Source organism: Balaenoptera ricei, chromosome 12 (genome assembly GCF_028023285.1).
Source record: "Balaenoptera ricei isolate mBalRic1 chromosome 12, mBalRic1.hap2, whole genome shotgun sequence".
Lineage (NCBI taxonomy): Eukaryota > Metazoa > Chordata > Mammalia > Artiodactyla > Balaenopteridae > Balaenoptera > Balaenoptera ricei.
The window spans coordinates 61,296,122-61,322,462 of record NC_082650.1 but is presented as its reverse complement, the minus strand read 5'-3'; the positions used below and the strand labels follow the sequence as shown (position 1 = coordinate 61,322,462).

Below are 26,341 nucleotides of genomic sequence, written 5' to 3'. Positions count from 1 at the left end.
ATAATTTTGACTGTGTATTTCTCAAAAATGTCCTTTATCTTGTTTATTTACCATCAAATTTTCTTCTATTCCTTGTTTGTTGAATACATTTATCATTAAAGGGTATTGGGTTTTGTAAAACCCTTTTCCTGCATCAATTGATTTGATCATGTGCTTTGGTTTCCTTTATTCTATTAATGTGATGTATTAACATTGGCTGATTTTTGTTTGCTGAACTCTTTGCTCATCATTTTAAATCCTCAACACTTATTCCAACCATGGCTATCGCTATCAGTTGCATTCAGGCTTTGATTTACTTCATGTAGATTAAAATTAATAATGCCTTACCACACATGGCATAAGACCACCTGTGGGAACTTGTTTGACATTCATGTATGAACAACTTGGAATTGCATGGGAGGTGACAGCATTGAGTGATCCTTGATCTCTGGGGAATGGGAACTTGGATGAATGCTTCTCCTTTTCTTCCCTTGTGGACATGGTTCTGAAGTCAGTTTCATAAGGCTTCTCAGAAAGTCTTGCTAAATTAAACAGTCAGTTGCTAATAATGGCACTGACTTGATAATATATCTTTATTTATTTTCTCTCCTATTTTCACTTCCCTTACCCCTTAATCATACTTCCTGGAATTGCATTCAAATAAATTACTCACTCATTGGCATTTTCTTTGATTCTGATTTGAAGGAAACCCAGGCCAAGACAGAACTAAAGAGTCTACTATACCTGTCTAGTGACATTGCATGAGGAAGAGGAAACTGACAGGACATAGTGCAGCTCCTAACACTTGGTCTTGCCACTTTCACCCGATGTTACATACTGCTGTGCAACTGTTTTGTTTTCATTTCTGGGGACTCTGCTACTGACTTTTGATGTTGGTTTTGAGTTTTGAGGTAATTTCTGAGCTTGTTGAAAGTTCTTTGCCTTACAGTTAAAGCTTTCTACTTTTCCCCTTTTGGCTATGGGGCAATCTCCTACAATAACTGCTTTCATTAATTAAAAAGAGTAGAATACCTGCAAAGGGGGTAAGAATGGTTCTTAAGTATGTGTGAATTTTGAGTGAATGGGGACTAATAATCAGAGTAATAAATCTCACATTTCTAAACACTATGTGTCCGGGTACTGTGATAAGTTTAATCTTAACATTCCCATCATGAAATAGATACTAGTGTTAGTCTCATTTTACCTTTAAAAACCAGACTCCCACTCAACTGATACCAACTCTTCAAAGCTTGTCTTCTTAACTATTATGTTATATGGTCTTATGATATTCTTTCTGTGAATGAATTAAAGTTCTAGTTACAAAATTCATTAAATGTTTGAATAAATTTTCATAAAAAGCCAACACCCTGTCTGAAATTCTGTCCCTCTTGAAATAAAAACTGAGACTAATATAAACAATAATAGAGTTAAGTTTTTGATATAGAAAAACTGGTTTCAGAATACGATGCTATTTTTGATGAAATCTTGGAACATAACAAAGCTTAACAAAAAATGGACTTGACTCCCTTGATGGTACACTCAGAGTTTAAAAATCTCAGAGTTGCTCCTGATTCTGCACAGACAGAATCTGGAGATGTTAATTTTTTGTCATTTGGCTTCTAGATGTCCTTGGCGTGTGCACCCCTGTGGAATCCAGTTCATCTCCAATCTGTCAGAAAGCATCAGAGGTGGTTTTGAGTCCTTATGTCCTGAGCCTGTGAACAAAATGTGTGAGTACACTGAAATAATGAGGTCAATTTTACTGTTGTCAAGGGTCTTCTAAAATGATTTTATAATGGTTGTATTGGAATGAATTTACCCTGTAGTTTCAGGTTGAGGAAGGAGGAGCAGTGTTTGGTTAAGTTTAGAAAATATCTTTATTGGAATTGTCTTACGTGTGCAGGTTCATTCTTTGCCCTAGAAAGGCTTTGATGGACATGAATGAATTAAATCTGAGAGATTTAACTCAGTAAGAAGCAAAGATAATTTTTCAATGTAGTTATCAAATAGCTTAAAAATTACCAAATGATAGACCATATATTTATTCACAAATGAAATTTTCCCAGTGCAGACTAGCATCCTTTTCATCTAGGTTTTAAGAAGATAACATATTAAGGATCCCTTCTCTTTGCCCCTGAGGCAGGTTACTATCATCTCAAAAGAAACCCAAAACTTTGAAAGATTCACTAGTTAAGCTAGTGGTTACAACTACAATTTAAAACTTTTAATGACTCAGGAAATTAATTTTGGAACTGTTGTATATATCTGTGCTATATGAACATTGTTCAAATGATTATTTTTATTTTCAAGGTAAGTTAGTTTGGGGAGACAAAATCATTATTCCTGTTGGAGAGAATATTAGGTTTTATGTTTTTTTATTTCTAGAGATTCAGATGATGACTTCAGATGTAAGTTTGTGAATTTTGAGCCAGTTGAGTTTTCATTGCCTTGAGATGAGCATTTGCTTTGTTTGTTGGAAACTGGAGGGGGCTGAATAATAAGCTAGTCAAATTTATTTAATTTGGGTAAATAGTACAATTTGACTAATTCCATGTAAACTTAAAGAGATTATGTTTGAAAATAAGGGGTTGCTTCTTGTTTTTACTGAGTAAATTTATTTCACTTCTTAGCTGGACACTGAGCCTATTGTGCATTCCTGGCCCACTATATAATTTTTTGTCTTTCTCCTCCTTTGATTTACCCAAAGCAGAAGACCAGTTTCCCACAACAGCCAGGCTTCTTGATGAATTTGAGTTCATGAGCTAGTATGTCTGAAGGGCTTTGGGAAGATTTGAGTTGAGGCTAGATTGAGGTGAAGAAGAAAGAGTTTTGTTTTATACTTGTAGACTCTTCCTGTAGGAATGAAAATGTAATCAAGTACTCTTAAGTAAAGAACAATCACTAAATAGCTAAGCTGAGGAAGTTTCCCATGAAATCTTGTTCAATTTATATGGCTTATATTTTATTACACATACCAGTTAGAGATTGTTGCAGGGAATAGGTAGCCATTCAAATTAGCCCAAGTTGAAGTTTTATTATAAGACTTCTAGGGCATCTCACGGGGCCTAACAGTTACAGCAAGAATTTTAATTTCTAGCCAGTTTTAATTTTAGGAGAAAGGTTAAATATGATATAGCTCATTCTCCTATTTTGCTCCACAATTTTTAAGAGAGAGGCACATTTATGACATTTATTTCAGTAATTAGAATCAGGTACAAATGACACCTTTAACAGGCAACAATCCTTTCTCCGTACTCTAGCTATCATTGAAGAGGTATGTCAGTGTATTTCAAGAGCTTTCAAATAAATCAATTAGCAAAACTTTGTCAGTGGAATTGATTTAAAATTTTTATTTTCTTAGAGTTTCCTGCAACCATGCTTTAAATATTTAAAAGTGATGGAATTTTCTTTCCGATCAGTCATTGAACACATTGAGTCACTTTTTCAATCTCCAAAATCTTCTCACTTTGATAATTTGTGTGTTTATTCCTCAACCATCACCCTTTTCCATTTTAATACATCAGATATATTGAGTTTACTTTCTGTAAGCATTCTCTGTTTTGATAGGCACATCTGTGTTAAGTGAATCAGTTTCCCTGTCAGTCCTTTCAGACATTATTTTTTCTTGTAGATGTCCATCCTAGAGCCCTCACCATTATCCTGGGACATTCTTTTTATTTTTTTCCTGGCTCCTTCTTTTCTGATTCTCTTTCTTGGTTTACTGCCAACTTTTCAATGAAGTTCATTTTCCAGAAGATTCCTGAAGAGAATACATAGGAGGTAAATTTTTTGTGGCCTTGAATATACTAGAATTTTCTTATTCTATAAATATACTTGATTTCTACTTATATTCTTTAAGTACATTGGCTAGGTACTGAATTTTAGATTGGAAATAATTTCCCCTCTAAACATTCAAGTCCTCCTTCATTATCTTTTAGTTTTCCTATTTCTGTCCAGAAACCTGACCCCATTCAGATTCCATAGTCTATGTTTTGGTTTCTCTTTTTCATGCTAGAAGATTTCTCCATATGTTAGGTTATCCTTGGCTATCTCCTATATTTGAGAATAAGGGGTCTCATAATTACTTGGAAAACCATTATTACAGGGATGTATTAATTGGTGAGGTTTATTACAGTAAGGTGGCAACATGGCTTTTTAATTGAGAGACCCTAAATCTCATACATGTACATGTTTTCTCTGGGCCTTTCAGTTTCTCTAAAGAAGACTTCTCCAATTTCATGCTTGGAGGGTAAAAACCTAGAGGTCTATGTTCTGGGAAGTAAACCAGAAAATGACTTGCAGGTCTTACCATTCAGTACAGGGATTTGCCTTTCATCCTCTGTTACTCAATAGAACATCTCTTCTGCTGTACAAACTTCTACAGAGTGCAAACTTTAGATCTTCTGTTGGGGTCAGGGAAAGGATCTACCATCTAATTTTTTTTTAGAGTGAACTTTCAACTAATTCTCTTGTGTTATTAATATATCCTTTCCTCATTGTATTAACATCTCACCGTCAGAGATACCTGGTATTTTCATATCCTAAGATTTTCTGGGCTTTTGAGGTAAAATTGGCAGCTTCCTATTGGCTTCTTTCAATTCAGGTTGAAGTTTCAGCTTTATCTGGTTTGCTAAGCAGTTACCATTCATCCACCTATCTTCCAACATTTCAGAAATGTTTTTGATATTGCTTATATAGTATCTTCTCCTCTCCTATTCTTTTCATCCTTATGGATTTATAAGTTTAAAATTCACTCGCTGTCAGTTTAGTGTGGTTTTGCAAGGGTGAGGAGTAAATAAATATGTGCATCCACTGTCATGCGTAATCAGAAGTTCATGAAATATCTTAAAGCAGTATATGCAAAAGATAGTGATACCTCCATGGTGTGACATTAATACTATTTAGGGGCTTCCCTGGTGGCTCAGTGGTTGAGAGTCTGCCTGCTAACGCAGGGGACATGGATTCGAGCCCTGGTCTGGGAAGATCCCATATGCCGCAGAGCAACTAGGCCCGTGAGCCACAACTACTGAGCCTGCGCATCTGGAGCCTGTGCTCCGCAACGAGAGAGGCCACGATAGTGAGAGGCCCGCACACCGCGATGAAGAGTGGCCCCCGCTTGCCGCAACTAGAGAAAGCCCTAGCACAGAAACGAAGACCCAACATAGCAATCAATCAATAAATAAAATCTTTTAAAAAAAATACTATTTAGAATATTATCAATTTATCATTACAATACCTGCAAGTAAAAGAGGGCATAAATACTCTGAAAGCATAAAGGCCTGCCCTTCCTAGCTCTCATGCTGTTTTCTCAGTAGAAGAGCTAATTCACCTGAAACCTTTACAGAGCCTCCTGCCTAAGTTCTCCAGTTGTACTTCACAGATCCTTCTGTTGTAACACTTGCTACATTTTCCTCTATCTGTTTATTTATCTTTTTCTCACTAAGCTTCAGTTTCTTGATAGCAAATATTAAACCTTATTCATCTTTGTACTCCCTGGGCTTAGCACAGTGCTTAGCATGTAGTAAGTGCTCCATACATGTTTACTGAAAAATGATGAATAAATATATTAATAATTTACCTACATCTCCAAGGAACTCTTAACATCTCATATCTAAAGTACTTACTCTCCAGTTTTTTCCTCTTCTCTGCTTCCTATCTCTCCCATTCCTAACAAGCAAAATATACTTTTACTCATTACTGGAACTAAGTATAGATATATTTCATATATTTCTATTGCTTACTTAATTTTCACAATTTAACTGAGGCTATTTAATCATCTGAGGTGTTTTACTTTCAAAACAATTTTCTTCAGAATGAAGCAACATAGTTTTTTATTTGTTGGTCATTTACGGGCATTTATCCAAATATTTTTGCCACTTGGGATAATGATGGATGGTATAAGGTGGTGGCCAGGCTTAGACACAATTGTTAATTTAATTCAAGAGTTATTTACTGCTCATGTGTTATCTCCAGGACATTTTACTTAACACTGTTTGGAAATCAAAATGAATAAGAAAAAAAAAATCCTGCCATTAAGAAGCTTACATTAATATATTATATATATATATATATATGATGGAATACTACTCAGCCATAAAAAAGAATGAAATAATCCCATTTGCAGCAACATGGATGGACCTAGAGATTATCATACTAAGTAAGTCAGACAGAGAAAGACAAATGTCATATGATATCACTTACATGTGGAATCTAAAAAAATGATACAAATTAACTTATTTACAAAACAGAAATAGACTCACAGACATAGAATATAAACTTATGGTTACTAAAGGGGAAAGGGGGGGAGGGATGAATTGGGAATTTAGGATTAACAGATATACACTACTATATATAAAATATATAGACAACAAGGACCTACTGTATAGCACAGGGAACTATTTTCAATATCTTGTAATAATATATAATGGAAAAGAATCTGAAAAAGAATATATATGTATATATGTATATCTGAATCACTTTGCTGTATACTTGAAACACTGTAAATCAACTATACTTCAATAAAAATCTTATAATAAGTGAAAAAATATAGAATGATGTCCTTTAAAAAGGTAAAAAATAATGAGTGCTATGAAGTTCAAAAGATGCAGAGCCCACAAATATACGGAATCATGAAGGGTGTTTTTTGGGGAAGTAGCTTTTAAAATGTTCTTTAAAGAATGGCAGAAATGATAGAATCAAATGGAAAGGGATGAGAAAGTAGAGTAAGAGGCAGAGAAAACAATAACAAGATGTGTTTGGAAATAGGAAGTAAGCAATTTATTTGGCTAGAGAGTAGAGTAGAGGATACGTAAGGATGTATGAAAGGAAGAGCTAGAAAATGGAGGATGAGCCATTTTGCAGAGGACTTTCAATGTCAGGCTAAGGTATTTTACTCAATGGAGTAGCCAATGGGGAGACACTGAAGGTTTTAAGCTAGGGAATAGAATTATTTGAATTATGATATAAAAATATTAGTGAGGCAGATGTAATATCAGAAGAGAAATGGGAAAAGGAGAGACCTATCTCAAGGGTACTCTTGTAGCCTGGGAAGAAAAAATGAGCTTCTGAAAAAAGACAATAAGAATAGAACACAATTTTTTATATGTTCATTACTATTTATATTACTATTCAGTTGTTTACTTATCCATTCTCTGTCCCCTCCCACTAGAATGTAACATCCTTAAGAACAAGAATCTTGTCTGTTCCCTTGAGCCCTGATCACCAATGTCTGAGGTAGTGTCTGCAATATCGTAGTTGCTCAGGAAATGCTTCTTGAAGGAATTAAGGAGACATACAAAGAAAAAAGAGAAAAAAAAATCAAATAGGTCAGTCTCAGGTGCATGAATTAAGTGAAATAAATTTAAATAGGCCAGTAATCCCAATTAATGAAAATAGAGTGAACTCTGCAATTAAAAGACAAAAATGGTCAAATCCGATTTTAAAAATCCCAGTTGTATGCTATCTAAAGATTCATACTTAAAACGTAAAGATACAGCAAAGACTAAAGTAAAAGTATTTATCCCAGATAAATACTAACCAAAAGAAATCTGCTATAACTATATCATTTTTATACAAAGTACATGTAAATTAATATGAAGTTAAGTGGAATATTAAAATATATATGTTTATATATTTAGAAATTACATATAACTAATAATATTATTTTAAAAATATAAAGCATAAGTGGACAGAATTACATGGAAGGTTGACAAACCCACAATCCAAAAAGATTTTAACATACTTCTCTAAGTAACTGACACAAGCTTCATCTAATGGGACTATATAGTACTTACATAGAAGTTTCTTTTTAAGCACTAATGGAATATTTAGACTGGGAAAAATCATAGAATTACACACTGGAAGAATAGCATTAAGCTAAAGAACAAAGAGCAAAGATGAAAAAGAAAATTGCTGACACACAGAGAGCATGAGAGATGAGAGTGGACACTGAGGATGAGAATGGGGAGAGACAGACGTATAGAGGCCTGGCTGAGGAGAGACTGCATGAGATGGAAGGTTTCAAGTTGGGGAGTTAGCACAATCAAACTGTTAGGAAGATCATTTTGATGAGAATGTGGAGGAGTGGAGAGTGGAATGTAGAATGAGGAGTGAGTAGGAAAGCTGGGATAAAGGAGACTAGTTGGGAGACCATTACAGCAGTGCAGGCATAAGACAATGAGGTCCTGAATTAAGGCAGTATCAGCAGAAATTGAGGGGAAGATGCAGCTTTGGTCAATGTTATGGAAATATAATTGTCAGTACAAATGACTTACTGAGGGGGAAAAAATATTGGGTTGGCCAAAAAGTTCGTTTGGGTTTTTCCATAAGATGTTATGGAAAAACTGGAACGAACTTTTTGGCCAACCCAATATCAGTATGGCTGCAAGTTTCTGAGATGGGTGGACGGTAGCATTAACAAAGACAGGATTTATAACAGGAGGACAGGTTTAAAGGGGATATACTTGTGATACTTGAGGCTTAGAATACATTTTTTTTTTTAGAATACATTTTTATTTAAAATTAATTTTGTAATTTTGAAGTGCCTGTGGAAGTACAACCATGGGAAATTTCATACTCTCCTATTGAGTTTTTTTCTCATGTAACCAGGTAATATGACATCTCTGAATTATGAGTGTAAAGATCACTTGAGACACCTTTGTCTGGAATTGACAGGCCTGAGCTTAAGTCCTGGCTTTGCCATTGCTGTGTGACCTTGTTTGTATCTTATGTGCTAGGTGTGTGATTACGTCTTTCAGTTAAATAACTGCTTAGATAACTTTCTGGATGGGGTAGATTTCTCAATCTATACCTTAAAACCATCATCTCTAAAAGACCATCCCATTTTAGCTGTCCTCAAATATGCATGATCTGAACTAGCGAATATATTACCTATATTGGATTCAGTGCAGTTCCATCAGTATTTGACAGACTGAATGACATGTTTCAAAATTTCTGCTTCATATTTTGTTCTTTTCCTATTTCTAAGAACTAATTTTTGAAAAGTCAAAAACTTGACAATAATCATAGTGTTGATATGATGATGATAAAAGAGAGCTTCTTGTAGCTTAAGCATTTTAAATGTAATTCTTACAATGACATCATTTTGCCATATTTTATATTTGAGAAATTGAAGGTCTGAGAAGTTAAGTAAGTTTTTAGAGGTCACATAGCAAATAAAAGGTGAGGCTGGAATATAATTCCATATCCCTGATTTCAATGTTTTCATTCCTAATAATTATGTAAAGTGCTATGGGACCTTTGACTTGGATTTGATTAATCAAAAAATGTTACATATAAAGTATCTTCCTGTATTGAGAATATGTCTGCTGCCTTAGGTTTCTCAGACAACACAGTGTATTTCTTATAAATCGTGCAATAATTTTGGAGCTCATGGAGAGAAAGGTGTTGTGTCTATTGTAGGAGATAAAAATGGTCAGCACAAATTTGTTTGCAATATTTATCCTCTTTCATAAATATGTTTTCTTTGTCTTTTCATCAACACAGTCCTTAAAAAAATTTAGTAATTATGGCTTTTTATAGTTTTCCTTTTATTTATTATTATTTTTAAAGTGGTTAACTGTGGCATTATAGTGTGCCTTGGAAGTTTCTCACTAGGAGATAAACCAAATTATATGTTAATTCTCAGAACTGAAACAAATTGACTTCAGTGATGACTGTTTTAAAGTGTTCAATCACATATTGTCCTTAGAAAAGGTCAACAATGACTATATATTTTCTAAGGTGCTTGAAGAATTTGATGACTTATAATTACCACTAAATGATAGGTTATCTAATAATGACCTTAGTGGATGTCATAGCTGTGTTGGGCTCTGTGCCAAACGAGGATTGGCTTCTGAGAATCAATTGCACATTGTTGATTTTGTTAAATTAAAAATCATCTACAAATTGTCCTTAGCCCTTGCCATGTTCTGGGAAAGGCTCCAAAAGTTCTGTCAGATCATATGGTGTATTTTTGCTTAATATTAGTAGCAACAATAATAAGAGTTTACACTAGCTATGTACCATGTGCCAGGAATTGTGCTAAGTGGTTTGCATGTTCTACTTAGTCCGCAAACAGCATTTGGTGCTAGATACAGTTATCCCTATTTTACAAATGAGGACCATGAGGCTCAGAGAAGTTAAATAACTTGCCCAAGGTCACCCAGACAATATATACCAGAGCCAAGATTTGATCACATATTCTGCTAAAATGTGTGCAAAGACTCTGTGTGTGGAATTTGCACAGTTTCAGAGAGCATTGGTGGCACACTGAATGCCCGTTTGTTTCTGTGGCCTGACACCTGAGTCATCATTCATGACAGCTTGATGCATACTTTCTGATTCCAAGTGTCAGCTGAGAATGGCTGATGCAGTGGTCCCATAGCACTCACATTTGTTGGAAAATTCCATGTTGATCTTTATATATATATATATGTATGTATGTATGTATGTATGTATAAAACAGTTGCTTAAGCTTCCGAAGTTGGCTTTTTTGGTCATGGTACATAATTTGAGTGTTGGGGAGTCGGCATGCCTGAGGTGTGAAGATGATGATGTACTTCCTGTAGGCATGAAGGCACTCGGACACAAAGCATGGACGACAGAAACAACTGTCATTTGTTGTTCTTCCTACTCAGGCGTTTAAAAAAGAAACTAAGGTCAGTTAACTGGGAAGCTTAGCCTCTCTTAGCTGTCTTTCTTTGCATAGGCTTTTATTTAGCCTTTTAAATCATTTTTCTCTTCTCTCCCTCCCCACCCCCTATCCGTTTTGAACACGTTCTTGGATTTCTCATGCTGGGCCTAAGGAGCAGACTGCTTATATTCAAGAATGATTTGGAGGGGATAAAGTGTGCAAGATTTTGAATTCTTGCCATAAGTCCCTGGCAGACAGCCAGGCAGCCTCAGAGGAATAAGGCTAATGAAGGGAGGGTAAAGCAGATCCGAGAGTGCGGCTGGTAATGCAGTATTCATTTAATTGGGAGCAGGTACCGGTGCAAACTTCTCCATTTTAATTGGAAAAAGGGAAGGGGATTGTTAAGGAAGAAGGAAAAAAAGAATGCATAAAGTTTTCAAGCCAAGGAGCCAAAGGCAGCCCTGTCTATGCCAGAGAAAGAACTCAATTTAGGGCAATTTGCTCTGCAAGCTGGGCTGCAGCCTCCTCTGGGAATAGGGATGAGGAAGAAAATGAAACCAAAAGAGAACTTGATAAAATCACCTAGCACAGACATTCTCAGTAGAATAGGTTTTACTGAGTTAAATCTGCCCCAATCAATATGACTCTTTTCATATAAGTTACAAATAAAAAGCCACAAGATTACAATAAAAATCGAGACTTGAGTACCGCTGATGTTGCACCTGGGAGTCTTAAGAACTTATTATGGAATATATGTTTTCGCAACTCTAATGTTTGTTTTTCTTTTCACCCTGGTCATGCGAATCAACTCTTTGCTTTCCCTCCCCATCTATCCAGTTTAATATATTGTTTTAAAAAACATCGGAGGCAACTCTCTCTGCTTAATTTCTCTTGCACTGGAGGTTGGGGATTGGTGGTTTCTTTTTGTCTTGAAATGTGTTGAATTGAACGTGGGGCTGATTTCTCATCCTAATGGTAAACAAAGAGATTTCTTCCCATTGTACATTTTTATGACATAGGATTTATAACGTTAATGTATTAGTAAAACAATAAAAGAGAGGTCAGGCTTCATATAAGAGAGAGCAATGCTTTTTGATGCATACGAGACTATTAAAATAAAACACTCTGTAAATTTATGTTTAATAACTATCAGCTCTTAATAATCTTTGACTGTGTTGTATAAATAGTAGTTTTAGGCAGCTGATGGTTTTAATGTGATGACTTTAATTTTGATCCTTAGTGAATAAGGAGGCGAAAGACCAAACAAAACATTTTGGTCTTTCTGCCAGTGCGGTTGACTAATCAATGAAGAACTTGGAGAGAAGAGTCTCTATTTTAGTACATAAAAGTACATTTTAAAGATAAATATAAAGAGCTTATTTAGAGCTTAAGTTTGCTGGCAATTTTTTGTTATTAAATTTCTTTAAGGTGATTCACAGTAGGGAATAAAAAGAAGATCATGGCGCCTCGTTTAGATTCCACCTTATATGTAGTCAGACATATATTTAGTGTTGGCAAACCTGATGAAAGAAGAGGTGACTATGAACATTTTATCTCTGATAATTTTGCTTGTTGATTGGAAAATTTTTTACTGTCAAATTCTAGCAGACTGTGGCCTGCTTATTTGACTTTAGCTCAATTACTAGAAATTTAATATTAGAAATGATTTTCTGGACAGAGGAAATAGGGTAACATCTCAAAATGTGGTGCAGTTGTCACCTCAAATATTCCATCGTGTTTTTTTCTCAATACTATGCTGAATAAATGAATCAACCTATGTACCAAAAATATTTATATAGGACCTCTCAGTCCTAAGCACTGTGGAAGATACAAAGATGAAAATAACACAGACCCTGACATCAAGAAACTTATTTTCTAAATGGAAAGGGCAGACTAAAATAAAATACAAAAAGGTTAAATACAAAATCATACAACAGAAGAAAAGATGTTCCCAAACAACAGATAATTAAATGAAGTCTCAGTCAAAATTTTTTTCAGCTTGCAATGCATGATATTTGGCACAATTTGTGCCATATTTTTGAAGGAGCAGTAGATCCAGGTGGTTTGCGGAAATCTGTGATGGGTTTATAGGACTGATGGTAGTTGACCTGGTTTGTACTTAGAAAAGCCGGAGAGGGAGCGAGAGGCTATACCAAGTTTATGAAATGATATACTTTGATTAAAGGTAAGGGGCTGGGAGGAAGGAGAGAGTAGCAAACATATTTGGGGAACACCCTGATTATAACAAAGGTTCTTAGAGAAAATTAATGGGAATTAGTTGAAGCCACATTTTGTATGGTTGTGATTAGAATGCTTTCTTTACCTTGTAGTACGGAAATGTCTAAAGATTTTTATTTTTTTAAGATAAAAGGATTCTTTGGGAAAGACTGATCCAGTGGCAGCATGTGGTAAAATTAATGGGACGGGGGCCTCACATGTGCTCACAATCCCATTTTTTTTCCCCACATGACCTAATATTCTTTCTCTTCCATGTTATTCTCCATTCACAGTCTCCACCCTCAATGCTGCTTCACAGAGCTGCACCTGCTGACTGGGCTGGCAGTGGCCCTCCTATCTTCCCTGGGTATGGTTGCCCACAAAGCTGCCGGCTCTTAGAGTGCCATAGAAGTGCAGAGTGCGGGGGAAACACCAGAGGGAAAGGCTTTTTCCCCAACTCAGAATTCCACTTGTGTCAAGAGTTACACGAAGACTCTCATGAAAACATTGCAGCATCTTCTGTCTTTTAAGCCCTCTGAGAATCACAGTAAATCTCCTAAGACAGTTCCAGCACCTCCTCACCTTTAGCTCTGGAACCACAGATACTCATACCTGGATGGGTCAGTCAGGGAGTAGATGCCATCTTCTTCATTATTCTTGTCTCCCCTGACTTGATAGCTTCAGGCTCCAAATACAATTTTCTCTTCTTTCTCAATTATAAAACAAACGTCCACACAGATCAATGGTTACAAACAGAGACTGGTGTGTATTTGATATGAGTAGGTGAGTGAAGGAGTCTCCTCTACAGCTCAGCCACTCAAGATACTCTGTTTGGTTCTATAGTCTACTATTTATGTGGTATGTTTTAGCCTCTAAAAAAATAGTGAATTAGAGGATTTGCCTTCTCATGCCCACTGTTCTTTTTCTATACCTTTTCCCACTGGAGCATATTTAAAAGAGAAGCAAATGATTACAATATTTTTGAAGGTGGAAGAGGCTTTTCAACTGCTGCTCTTGTCTGTAGAATAATCCACTATTAGCACCTTTTTGTTATATTTTGGGGAAAGGGACTGGGGATCTTTCTGCCATGACATTTCTCAAAATATGCTACCTCAAAATAGATTACCACCTGTTTCATTCATGTATAAAATGACTCTATTCTGACAACTTGGGTATATTTATGTAAAGAAGGGGAACCACAAGAGGTAAATTTATAAGAGGTAAAATTATTTTCAGGTATATTTATATATTTGGAATGATAACAATATTTTATAATGTTTTAATTTCAATAGTACCAGTGTCACAGCTGAATAGCTATTGGAAAAATGCATTAATTAAAAACCTGTTTGTGGATCAATTATAGATGAGAATTTCTTATTAGCTTACATATGGCCTTGTGCCATTTTGAGAGCTGTCATTTTATACAAATTTTAATTGAAGATGTATCTCTACTAGGGAGTACACACTCATGAAATTCAACATATCCTCTCTTGCAAATAGCACTGATGCCTATATTAATATAGAAAGAAACAAGTTCAAGTGTCAAAAACATGTTACACCATTGATTGTATTAGACAATACCAGATTCAGGTTCAACTACCATTTATGGAACCCCTGTTTGGCCAGACATTATGCTATTATATGGTATCTATTATTTAACTTATACTTCTTCAGAGCCAGGAATGAACTAGATGTTCATATTTACATTTTACAGGTAAGAAATGGGAAGTCTGTGTAAGTTAGATGGTGACTCCATGTCTAGTGAGTAATAGGAGTGGGACTTGAAGCCAGGGTTCCCTGATGCCAATGTGGAAGTTAATTAGGATTTTCCTATCATTAAATTTATGACCCCAGCCCAACTTCTCTTTACTCCAAAATATACAATACACTTCTGGAATTAACAGAAGAGTGAACATTATTGTGAATTATTACACATATTTGGTCAATGAGGAAAACTGAGAAAATTGTATTCCTACTTATGATAGGAATATCTCTTTAAAGTAGGAAGAGCAATATGCTGAACAAATGGCACATGCTTCCTTTTTCATTATTCTTGTTTAGGTGCTAAGAGACTGTTAAATATATTATGATGCTTTCGATAGTCTTAGTTTTGTACAGCTTAAGATAATTTCTGAATTATTCCATAATGCTTTGTTAGTTTATTGATACTGCTTTTAAAAAAATTTCCCAAGTTTTTATTTTGAAAAATTTGAAGCCCATGGATAAACTAAAAAAATACTATAATGAGCACTCATGTGCTCTTCATCTAGATTCACTAATTGTTAACCAATTTACCATATTTGCCATTTCTCTCTCTCTTTCTCAGATATATGGATATACATTTGCTGAACCATTTGAAAATCAGTTGCAGATATCATGATAATTCACCCCTAAATACTTCAACATATATCTCCTCAAAACAAGGACATTTTTCTTCATTATCTTAAGGCTGTTCTTACATTCAAATAATATAAAATTGATGTGAGAATATTACTTGATATTGGCCCATATTAAAAATTTCCCAATTATCCAATTAATATCCCTTACAGTTGCTTTATTTTTCAACTCATGATTTAGTCAAGGATCATTCAATACACTTAGTTGTCTTGTCTTAATTTCTTTTAATCTAAAATAGTCCCTTTCTTATTTTTCATTGCTCTGAGGCTTTTGAAAAGTTCAGACTAGTTGTTTTGTATAATATCTTACATATTAGTGCTATATTATTGGAGTCAAGTTAAACATTTTGTCAAGAATACTATACAGGTGATCTTGTGTCCTCAGTGTATTACATCGGGAGGCACATAATGTTGACTTGTTCCATTATTGGTGATGACTAACTTTAATTATTTGGTTAAGGTGGCATCTCTGAGATTCTTCCATTGTAAAGGTATTCTTTTCTCTTGCAATTCATAGATAACTGTGGGTGATACTTTAAGATTGTATGAATATCCTGTACTCAACAAAATTTCATTCAATATTTTTAGTATTCATGATGATCTTTGCTTGAATCACTTATTACATTAGTGCTTGCAAAATGATGATTTTCTATTTATATCATTCATTTTACATTTATGAATAGGCCTCCTTTAAGGAAGAACTTTCTCCTCCTTCCCATCTCTTTTGTTTTACATCCTTGCTTTCTAGCTCAGCAAAATACTGCAAGCTTGCTTTAAACTCTCCATGTCCCAAACCTGGAAACAACCATTTCTCCAAGGATCCCTGGTTCCTTTTAGTAGGGAATTGTATTTAGAAACCAAGGTTGGGGATTGTGGTGTGCATATTTTTTCTATGTACTCTCAGGGGATACACTAGAAAAAAATATATATATGTGTACATATGTGTATATGTATATGTATATATCTTAGTCTGATAGCTACATTGCAGGGTTCTTCACACTTGCCCTAGTCCATGTTTGAATCTTACTTTTCCCACAGTGAGAATCCTGACTCCCAAGAACATTGATATATTACGTTTACTCATTTAGTGTATCCGACAGTATCCACAAAATATTTTCAGAATTATTACACTAATACCAGTACCAACAGCAACCTTGCTAAGCAAACTTAAAGTTTTTTTAAAAATTATTTTCTTTTTGTCTTTAAAATGTATTCTACTAGAGGTTTATAGTCATAATACTGTGTTCAAAAGTTACTTAAATTATTTGTGTGTGTGTGCATGCACACACACATGTTATAAATCTGATATACAGTTAAATTAATTTGTTTTTAGTTGTATTAAATGTTAGTGTTTTTGTATTTTTGATTAAATTTAATTTTTGATTATATAAAGAATTTATATGGCTACACATTAAATATTGTAGATATAAATAATACATAGTATATTGAATACTTAAATAAATATATAATATATATACTAATTACTATAATATTTATATGTATATATAGTATGTATATTTATTAAAGTATACAAATTTAAAGCATATATTTATTAATATATATCAATATATTTTAAAAGTTAGATTTAATAAATACAAAGTATGTTTATATTAATATATTATTTAATTATATATAATATATAATAATATACACTATGTATTTATATACAGTAATTAAATACTATATATATATATATGCTATATTTTTTTCTGTGAAGTATATATCTTGTCTGTAGCTCATTTTTTAGAATTATCTTTTTGCAATATCCTTTATCTATATAAATGTTGCAAATATTTTCCTACATTTTGTCATTTTCTTTTGATTTTGTTAACGGGTGTTTTTCCCTTGTAAAGGTTATTTAAAAATATTTTATGTAATTGAATTTATCTTGTAATGTATCTGGATTATCTCACACATTCTGGGACCCAGGACAGGACAAATAATTTGAAAGGAGCCTGGGTCAGACCCATCTACTCATCTTGGAGAGCCTCTCAGAGAGGCAGGGGGCAGCTGGAGCTCACCCTGGGGACACAGACACTGTTGGCAGCCATTTTTGGCAGCTAATTCTACTCAGAGGGGCACTGGTGCTGGCATGCATTTCGATCCTCCCTCTAGCATATTAGTGCAAGGACCTGGCCCTGCCCACCAGTCTGTCAGCACCAGTACTGGGACACCTCAGGCCATGCAACTAACTAGGCAGGGACAGAGCCCCATCCACTAGCAGGTTGGCTGCCTTAAGACCTCCCTGAGCCCACAGCCACCCTAGGGCCTGGTCCTGCACACCAGAGGGTTCAAAACTTGGCCCCACAAACCAGTGTGCTGACACTAGGCCCAGGACCCAAAGAGCACTGTAGCCAGAGACCTCAGGAACAAGCTCCACCCACCAGTGGGCTGGCACTAGCCTTGGGACCAGCCTCACCAATCAGTGGGGCAGGCATCAGTCCCAGGACTCATGGCCCCAGCGCTACCCAACACCAAGCCAACACATCAATTCCAGAGTCCCTAGGACTCTGCAGCCAGAGACCCTGGGACCCAGCTTTGACTGGCAACAAGCTGATGCTAGCCCTGGAACCCACTGGGCCTAGGCTCTGCCCACCAATGGGGTGATATTAGCTCCAGGAACCCTGGGCCCAGGATCTAGAAACCCCAGAACCCAGTTCCACTTACCAGCACTAGCCACAGAACCTGGCCTCACCTAGCAGTGGGCAGGCACCAGCCCTGAAATCACCTGAGCCCTAACCCCACCCACCAAAAGTAGATACTAGCTCCAGGAACTGCACCTTGCCATGTCAGGACCTAGCCCACTCACCAGAAGACTGGCACCAACCCTGGAACTCATTGGTCCCCAGATCTGCCTACTAGCAGGCCAACACCAGCTCTGGGACACCTTGGGCCCCTCAGCCAGCCACCCCAGATCTGATCCCACCCATCACCAGGACAAAACCAGCTTTGGGACACCACACACCTCACCACAGGCAGCTGTGTCAGGAACTGGCCCCGCCCACTAGATCCAGGACCCCTGGCCCCACAACTACCCACCCCAGAACCCAGCTCCACCCACCAGCGGGTCAGCACTAGCCCCAGAACCCTTCAGTGCTTAGTAGCCAGCCAACTTGTGAGCTGACCCCATCCACCAGCATCTATCTGGCAGCTTCCACACAAGGCAGGGCTTGGCAACAAATTGGACTGTGTCCAGTCATGCCTATCAGGTACCCACAGTAGTCCACCCACCACAACAGAAAGATGCACACAGCCACATAGAGGGCACTGCTAAAGCATATAGCTCTGGTGACCAGAGATGAGTGTGCTGCCGAGATGCACAGGATGTTTCCTAAAGAAGTCCCCTTCTCCAAGGTTGGCAAATGTAATCAACCTACCAAATATGTGGAAATGAAAATAGCAAATTAAGCAAAGTGAAGCAAGAAAGGAATATGTTCCAAACAAAGGAAGATAAGATAAAACCCCAGAAGAAGAACTAAATGAAGTAGAGATAAGTAATCTACCCAATAAAGAGTTCAAGGTAATAATCATAGAGATCTAAAGAGTTCTAAAAACTTGAGAGAAGATTGGACGAACAGAGTGAGAAGTTAAATGTTTTTAACAAAAAAGAAAATATAAATACAACCGAACAGAGATGAAGAATACAATAACTGAAATAAAAAAAAAATACACTAGAAGGAATCAACAGTAGATTAGATGATACAGAGGAACAAATCAGCAAACTGAAAGACAAAATCATGGAAATCACTGAAGTTGAACAGAAAAAAGTAAAAAAATAAAAAGAAATAAGGACAATGTCAAGTGTACTAACATTCACATTTTAGGGGTCCCAGAAGGAGAAGAGAGAGAGAATGTGGCAGAGAACACATTTGAAGATATAACAGCTGAAAACTTCCCTAACTTAGGACAGGAAACAGACATCCAGGTCCAGGAAGCACAGAGAGTCCCAAACTATCAATCCAACAAGTACCATACCAAGACATATTTTAATTAAAGTGGCAAAAATTAAAGGTAAAGAGAGAATATTAAAAGCAGTGAGGGGAAAGCAACAAGTTACGTGCAAGTGAACTCCCATAAGACTATCAGCTGATTTTTCAGCAAAACTCTGCTGTCCAGAAGGGAATGGCACAATATATTAAAAGTGATGAAAGGGAAAAACCTACAACAAAGAATACTCTACCTGGCAAGGCTCTCATTCAGGTTTGATGGAGAGATCAAAAGTTTTACAGACAAGCAAAAGTTAAAAGAGTTCAGCACCCCCAAACCAGCTTTACAATAAATATTAAAGGGACTTCTCTAAGTAAAAAAGAAAAGGCCAAAACTAGAAATACGAAAATTACAAAAGGAAAAATTTCATTGGTAAAGGCAAATACATAGTAAAGGTAGTAAATGAACCATGTATAAAGCCAGTAGGAAGGTTAAAGACTAAAGTAGTAAAATCATCTATATCTACAATAAGCAGTTAAGGGATACACAAAGAGATGTAAAATATGATGTCAAAAACAGTAAATGTGGTGAGTGTACAAATTCAGGGTTGTTAAAATGCATTTGACTTAAGAGATCAGCAACTTAAAATAATCATATATATATAAACCTCATGGTAATCACAAATCAAAAGTTTATAATAGATACACATACAAAAAAGAGAAAGGAATCCAAACATAATACTAAATATAGTCTTCAAATTACAAGGGAAGAGAGCAAAAGAATAAGACAGGAACAGAAAAGAACTACCAAAATAACCAGAAAACAATTAACAAAATGGTAATAAGTACATACCTATAAATAATTACTTTAAATGTAAATGGACTAAATGCTTCAATCAAAAGACATAGACTGGCTTAATGGATATAAAAATAAGACCTGTATATGTATATTCTGCCTTCAAGAGACTTCATAACCTATATGGGAAAAAGAATGTGAAAAAGAATAGATATATGTATATGTATAACTGAATCAGTTTGCTTTACATCTGAAACTTAGACAACATTGTAAATCAACTATACTCCAATATAAAATAAAAATTAAAAATAAATAAATAAATAAATAAAAGTTTTTAAAAAGGGAGACTCACTTTAGATCTAAAGACACACACAGACTGAGAGTGAGAAGATAGCAAAAGGTATTCCATGCAAGTGGAAATCAAAAGAAAGCTAGTGTCACAATTCGTATATCAGACAAAACAGATTTTAAAGCAAAGACTAACAAGAGACAAAGAAGGACATTACATTAATGATCAAGGGATCAGCTGAAAAATATATAACAGTTGTAAATATGTATGCACCCAAAACAGGAGCACCTAAATATGTGAAGCAAACATTAACAGACGTAAAGGGAGAAACTGACGGTAACACAATAATAGTAGCAGACTTTAACACCCCACTTACATCAATGGACAGACAGATCAGCCAGCCAGAAAATCAATAAGGAAACACTGGCCTTAAATTACATATTAGACCAGATGAAATTAACAGAAATATGTGGAACATTCCATCTAAAAGCAGCAGAATACACATTTTTTTCACATGGAACATTCTCCAGGATAGATCACAAGAAAGGCCACAAAATAAGTCTCAGTAAATTTAAGAGGATTGAAATCATAGCAAATATCTTTTCTGACCACAATGGTGTGAGCCTAGAAATCAACTGCAAGAAAAAAACCTGCAAAAACTCACAAACATGTGGAGGCTAAACAATATAATATTAAACAACCAATGGATCACTGAAGAAATCAAAGAAGAAATAAAAAAAAAACCCTGAAGACAAGTGAAAACATTATAGTTTCTTATCTGATTTAATTAATACCTCAAACACAAGGTTATAACTGGAGATAGTGAAATTTTTTGTCTTGTTCCTGAACGTAGATAGAGGAAATGTCTTTAGTGTTTCCTATTGATTCAATTATGTTAGATATTGGTTTAAGGATATATATCTCTATCCATCTGGTAAATATCAATTTGGTAAATTGTGTTTTCCTGGGGAATTACCCACTTCATCTAGATTTTCAAGTTTATTTGCATAGGGTTGTGCAAAGTAACAACTTATGATTTTTTAGTTTACTCTATTTCAATGGTTGTTTTCTCCTATGTAGTTTATTATTTTGTGTATACGTGCTTCCTTGCTTCTATGAATAGATTAGCTAGTGATTTCTCTATTTTGCAATTTTTATTACAAATACAAACATTTCTACAATTATTTTGTTAATTTTAACATCTGCTTTTATTATTTTGTTTCTTTTACTTTACTTTTTTTGCTTTTCTAGCTATTTGAATTAGAAATTTATCTTACATATTTTATCTGATTAGCAATTTCATTTAATTCCATAAATTCTGATGTGTAGTATCTAAAATATCATTTTATAAAATTCTCCTTTCACTCAAAAATTAATAGAGTTCTAAAATTCAAGTTCAAATGGAATTTTAAATTATTTTTATGGTTTTTAAATTTATGGCATCGTGATCAAATTTGCAGCATTTCCTCCTTATAGAACTTATTGAGACTCCTGTAATGGTCTAATATATGTTCAATTTTCACGAATGTTCCATGTATGCTTTAGAGTATTATAAGTATTTATATTTTGAGGTGTAAATTGGATATGTCTCTATCTATATACTATCTTGATTGTGCTGGTTAGCTTTTTTATTTTCTTATTTTTTTCTCCACTTACATGATAGGGAATGGGGGTTAAAATCGTTTTTTAAAATAATGTGTTCCTTTGTATTTCTACTAGCATCATATGTAGTTCTGCTTTCTGAAGTTGGTCAATGTGTTGTTTGTTGCATAGAAATTTATAATATATCCTAATTGTAAATTTTGATCTTTATCATTACAAAGTTGTCATTAAAAAAATCTCATTTAATACTTTCTGGTCTAGATTGTGCATAGTCTGTTATCAGTGTCTCAACCACTGCTTTCTATTTTTTCCAGTTGGCTAGTATACTCTTTTCCATCCCTTTATTTTTAGCCATTGTGAATCACTTTGTTTTAGATGTCTCTTGTAAACAGATTAAAGTTGAGTTTTATTTTGTGATGTTGTGATCCAGCCTGGAAATCTTTTTTTGAAAATAGATGTATTAAGATCATTCACACTTATTGATATGATATCATTTATATTAACTGTCAATTTTTGTTACAAATATAGTTAAGAAAAAGAATGATTTATAGTATATTTATTTCATATCTGTATTATATATATTTTGCCTCCTACCTTGATTTTTTCAGCTTTAAATGGCACCTTCTTTTACTCCCTCCTATTTTGCATTTAGTGATTAAAAGTTCATATGTTCTCCCTTTTCTGTTTTTCTTCTTCTCTCATTTGTTTAGTTATGCATTTATGTTTGTCTGAACACAGAGCATTTACATTCTTATATATTTGTCTACAGGTTTTGCTTTTTTTTGTTTTTAATCTTAGATCTGCAATTAAATATATTCAATTCTTATTATCAGTTATTCTGTGAGACTTTTGAAGATATCCTCATGTTGGTTGAGGATATCTCCTCTAGTAGATTCCTGAATTTGGACTTCTGGGCAGAGTATCCCCTGAGATCTTGCATGCTTAAAATTGTTTATATATAGACTATATTTGAAGGATACCTTCTTGGATGTGTAAATCTACAGCTCATACTTTAGTCCTCCAAGTTTCTTGAAAATATTGCTTTGCTGTTTGTTGTCTTGCTTTGTATTTTGCTGTGAGAATTTTTATTCCAAATTTATGTTCTTTGCTTGATTTTTTTTGTCTAAAGATGTAGAAGAATTGTGTTTTTTAACCTTTAAATTCTTTTAGTTTATTAGTAGATGTCTAAGTTATCCTTCTGGGCCAATTTTCCTAAGTACATGATAGGCCCTTTCAATATACAGGTTCATGTCTTCTTTTATTTCTGGAAACTTTTATTAGATTATAGTTTTAAATACTAGTCTTATTCTTTTGGTCGGTTTTTTCTTCATGGACTCCAACTATATGTGTATTGGATATTTTCTTCCCATTTTCTATATCTCACTTGCTTAACATTTTTAACTCTTCATTTCATTTTTATTCTCTTGATTATTTTTACTCCTTTCCTAAATGGCCCTTATTACTTTGTTTTTTTTTTTTTTTTAACCTTAGTCATGTTTTAATTTAACCTTTACTTGTGTCTTTTTCTTCTGTTCTTTCCTGAGGTTGCTTAACTCTTATTTCACATCTTTATTTTTTTCACATTTCTAAGTCTTACAATTTCTGATTTTATGAAGGTTATTTTTAATATCTGAAAATGCTTTTAAAGCTTTAGTTTCTGATCAGAGTGTTGGGTTATACTTTTTCTCTGCTTCATGATTGTTTTGGGGAGAAATTTAATAAGCTAAAATATTTTTATTCTCATTTTCTAGTTTGCTCTTGTAATTGATGGATGCTTCTGACATTTACTATTGATTTTTAAAATTCTTATGCTTCATTTTTTCAGTAATAACATGTGCATTTAAACATGGGTAGTGAATGTGAGTAGCTTGCTAGATTTATTGGCTCATGTGTGCTCTCTTCTGTTAATATAATGTAGTATAATTTATTTAATAGATTGTACTTTCAGCGAAGTTGTATGTCTTTGATTTTGCAGTTTTGTTTCTTTTGTAGAAATTAGGCTCTTAATTTCTACCACTTGTTTCTCTCTTTGCTGTCACCGCCAAACCTCTAAGCAACACCTTCCCTTCTCATGAGTAGCATCTGTGATCATATGCATTTTCAAGCCACTTCCTTTTAACTCTCCAACAGCCAGTCCTCAGATCTACCTACTGGCAGACCTATTGTCAATATTTGCTTCATATAAGATTCTTTTTCTGGAGATGAGTTGACCTCAGGTGCACCAAGATAGATGCCCTGCTTCCCTCCCAACTTCCATGAAATCTCCAAGAAACCCCTACACAGGTATGGGCTTCACTCTTAGTTCTGCTTGTCTCATGTCTTCCTTTTAACATGTTATGTGAAGACTTTTAATTCTCTTCCAGCTATACTGTAGCATGGATTATGAATGGATATAATTACTCTCCTTGCTGATCTCTCTGTTTCTCTCAGATGAATGGAGAGCTTCAGGTTTAGGTGTCTATCTTTTCCTATAGAAACCCAGAAACCTCTCCTCTGTTATTTTTAAAGTAGATTAAAATTTAGAAATAAAATATAAATTTTACATGTGGGAAATTTGTTTTATTGGTATCATACTGACTGTGGAAGCTAGCATTCTGCATTACAAAAGCCATAAGTCAATTGATCTGAAAATACTGTCAGTTCATAAACTAAAAGTTTCTTCCAGGTCATGCAATATTTAAGTTTTTTTTTTTTTTCGCTTAACTCTTATTCCTAGTTGTTTATTACTCATAGTCTTGCAAAGCAGTATTTTATTATGTGTGTCCTGGAGAGAAACTACTTGAGTTTACAGCCTGGTTCTACCACTTGCAAGCTATATGATTGCAAAATTTACTTAATTCCTCTATGTTCTGGTTTCCTTCTGGATAAATTGGGGATAACAGTAGTGTTTATGCATGGGATTATTAATACATACAACTTAAAACAGTTGACATATAATGTTTCATTATTCTGAAACAGTTTTTTTTGGGTTAATAGGTCAAAGGACATAAGAATTAATCTCCAAACAATATATTTCTTGGGAAAATGTGACAAAAATAAAAATTACTGATTTTATTAGTTTTTGAAGAGCAAGTGATCTCTACTGTATACAGATAAGTTAGCAACAAGAGTTACTGTTCTAGAGTTATTAGTACAGAATATGTGAGTTCTTTCACAATTCTGATTCTTTCAATAACAGATCTTATTAAACATTCAGCTTTTGTAGTTGAGTGAAATATATATATATATATAATTTTATTATCTTATTAGTTATATTAAAATTATTCAACATATAAGTACTTCCATTTTTAATTGGGTATGTTTTTCTTTTCTTACCATCATCAATACAAATAACTAGACAAGGCTTCATAACTTTAGAGTATCTTGTGTGTTGGGAGAGTTTGGTTAGGTGTTTCTCTGATTTTTTTAAACAACTTCAAATAGTAGATTAGTCTAAAAGCAGCTTATTGTGATGTTATGATCATGTGAACACATGTTTTCTTTGAAATAGAACATTTAAAATCTGAATCTGAATAAAAGGAATCTCAGTCCTTTAAATCATGGCTGATAACTGTGGATATTGTTGATGCCCTACTAGATCTCCTCCAACCCTTTTACTAGGTCTGTTTGCATTTGCTTCTTCTAGTGTCAGAGGGGCCTACCTATCTAGGGTTACTTTAATTTATTCTTTCAGCCTAGCTATCACCTAACTTTGGGATAGTATGAGTTTGAACCATAGACCCTTATGTGAACAGACCTAAGACTACACATTCCCAGGGGAGATTATTTATTTTTTTACTCTAGAACTCTGTTTCCTTGGATCAGTTTTTCCCCAAAGTTAGTACTGTTTGAATTTAAGTTCACCCTTTTGTGATTTCAGTTTATTCTTAATTTTTCTTTGTATCTAAGGATTTTCTCTAATTATTTATGAGCTTATTAACATATTGTAGAGTGTGTTTGTTGTAATATGTTCAGCATGTGAGTGTTCTGTAGTAATTGAGTTTTATAGAATATTATTGAAGTATTACTCTGACTTTCAGGTTTTTAATTCTAATTTTTCATTGCTTGGTCTTTTGGAGTGTGTCCTCAAGAATGTTTTTTAGTAGTACATAGATTTTTTCTTATTCTGAGAGTAGTTGTCAGATGCTTTGACACATAAAATATAAGTTGGTGCGAGACTGAATTGTTGGATTACTACATTTTCATCTTAAAAATCTGCTATTGTTCCCAGTTCCTTCTGGCACCTAATGTTATAAAGGAGAAGTCTGAGGCCAGCTTGATTGTTTGTTCCATTGTAGTTAGTTCTTTGTTGTTTTTGTCTGATGTCTTACAAGGTTTTTAACATTGTTATAATCCAAACTTATTATGAAAATGTGCATTGGTCATTATCACCCTAAACCCTGTTCTAGGAAACACATTTTTTGGGAAGGTCTTATTAGGACATCATGAGAAATAAAAAGGGTTCTTTTATTTAATTCATTGGGAAATTCTTCTTTCAGCTCAAAAGGTGCGTGCTTTGAGAGA

At 34.5% G+C, this 26,341-nt stretch overlaps 1 long non-coding RNA gene across 3 annotated transcripts in view; it reads left to right on the top strand.

Annotated features, from left to right (window-relative positions):
* Positions 1-26,341, top strand: part of LOC132376356 (uncharacterized) — a 1,138,994-nt gene that overhangs the window by 290,469 nt on the left and 822,184 nt on the right. For all 3 annotated transcript variants that reach the window (XR_009506280.1, XR_009506281.1, XR_009506279.1), the window contains one exon: positions 1,603-1,709. This is a non-coding gene — a long non-coding RNA (uncharacterized LOC132376356). The remainder of the gene's footprint in view (positions 1-1,602; positions 1,710-26,341) is intronic.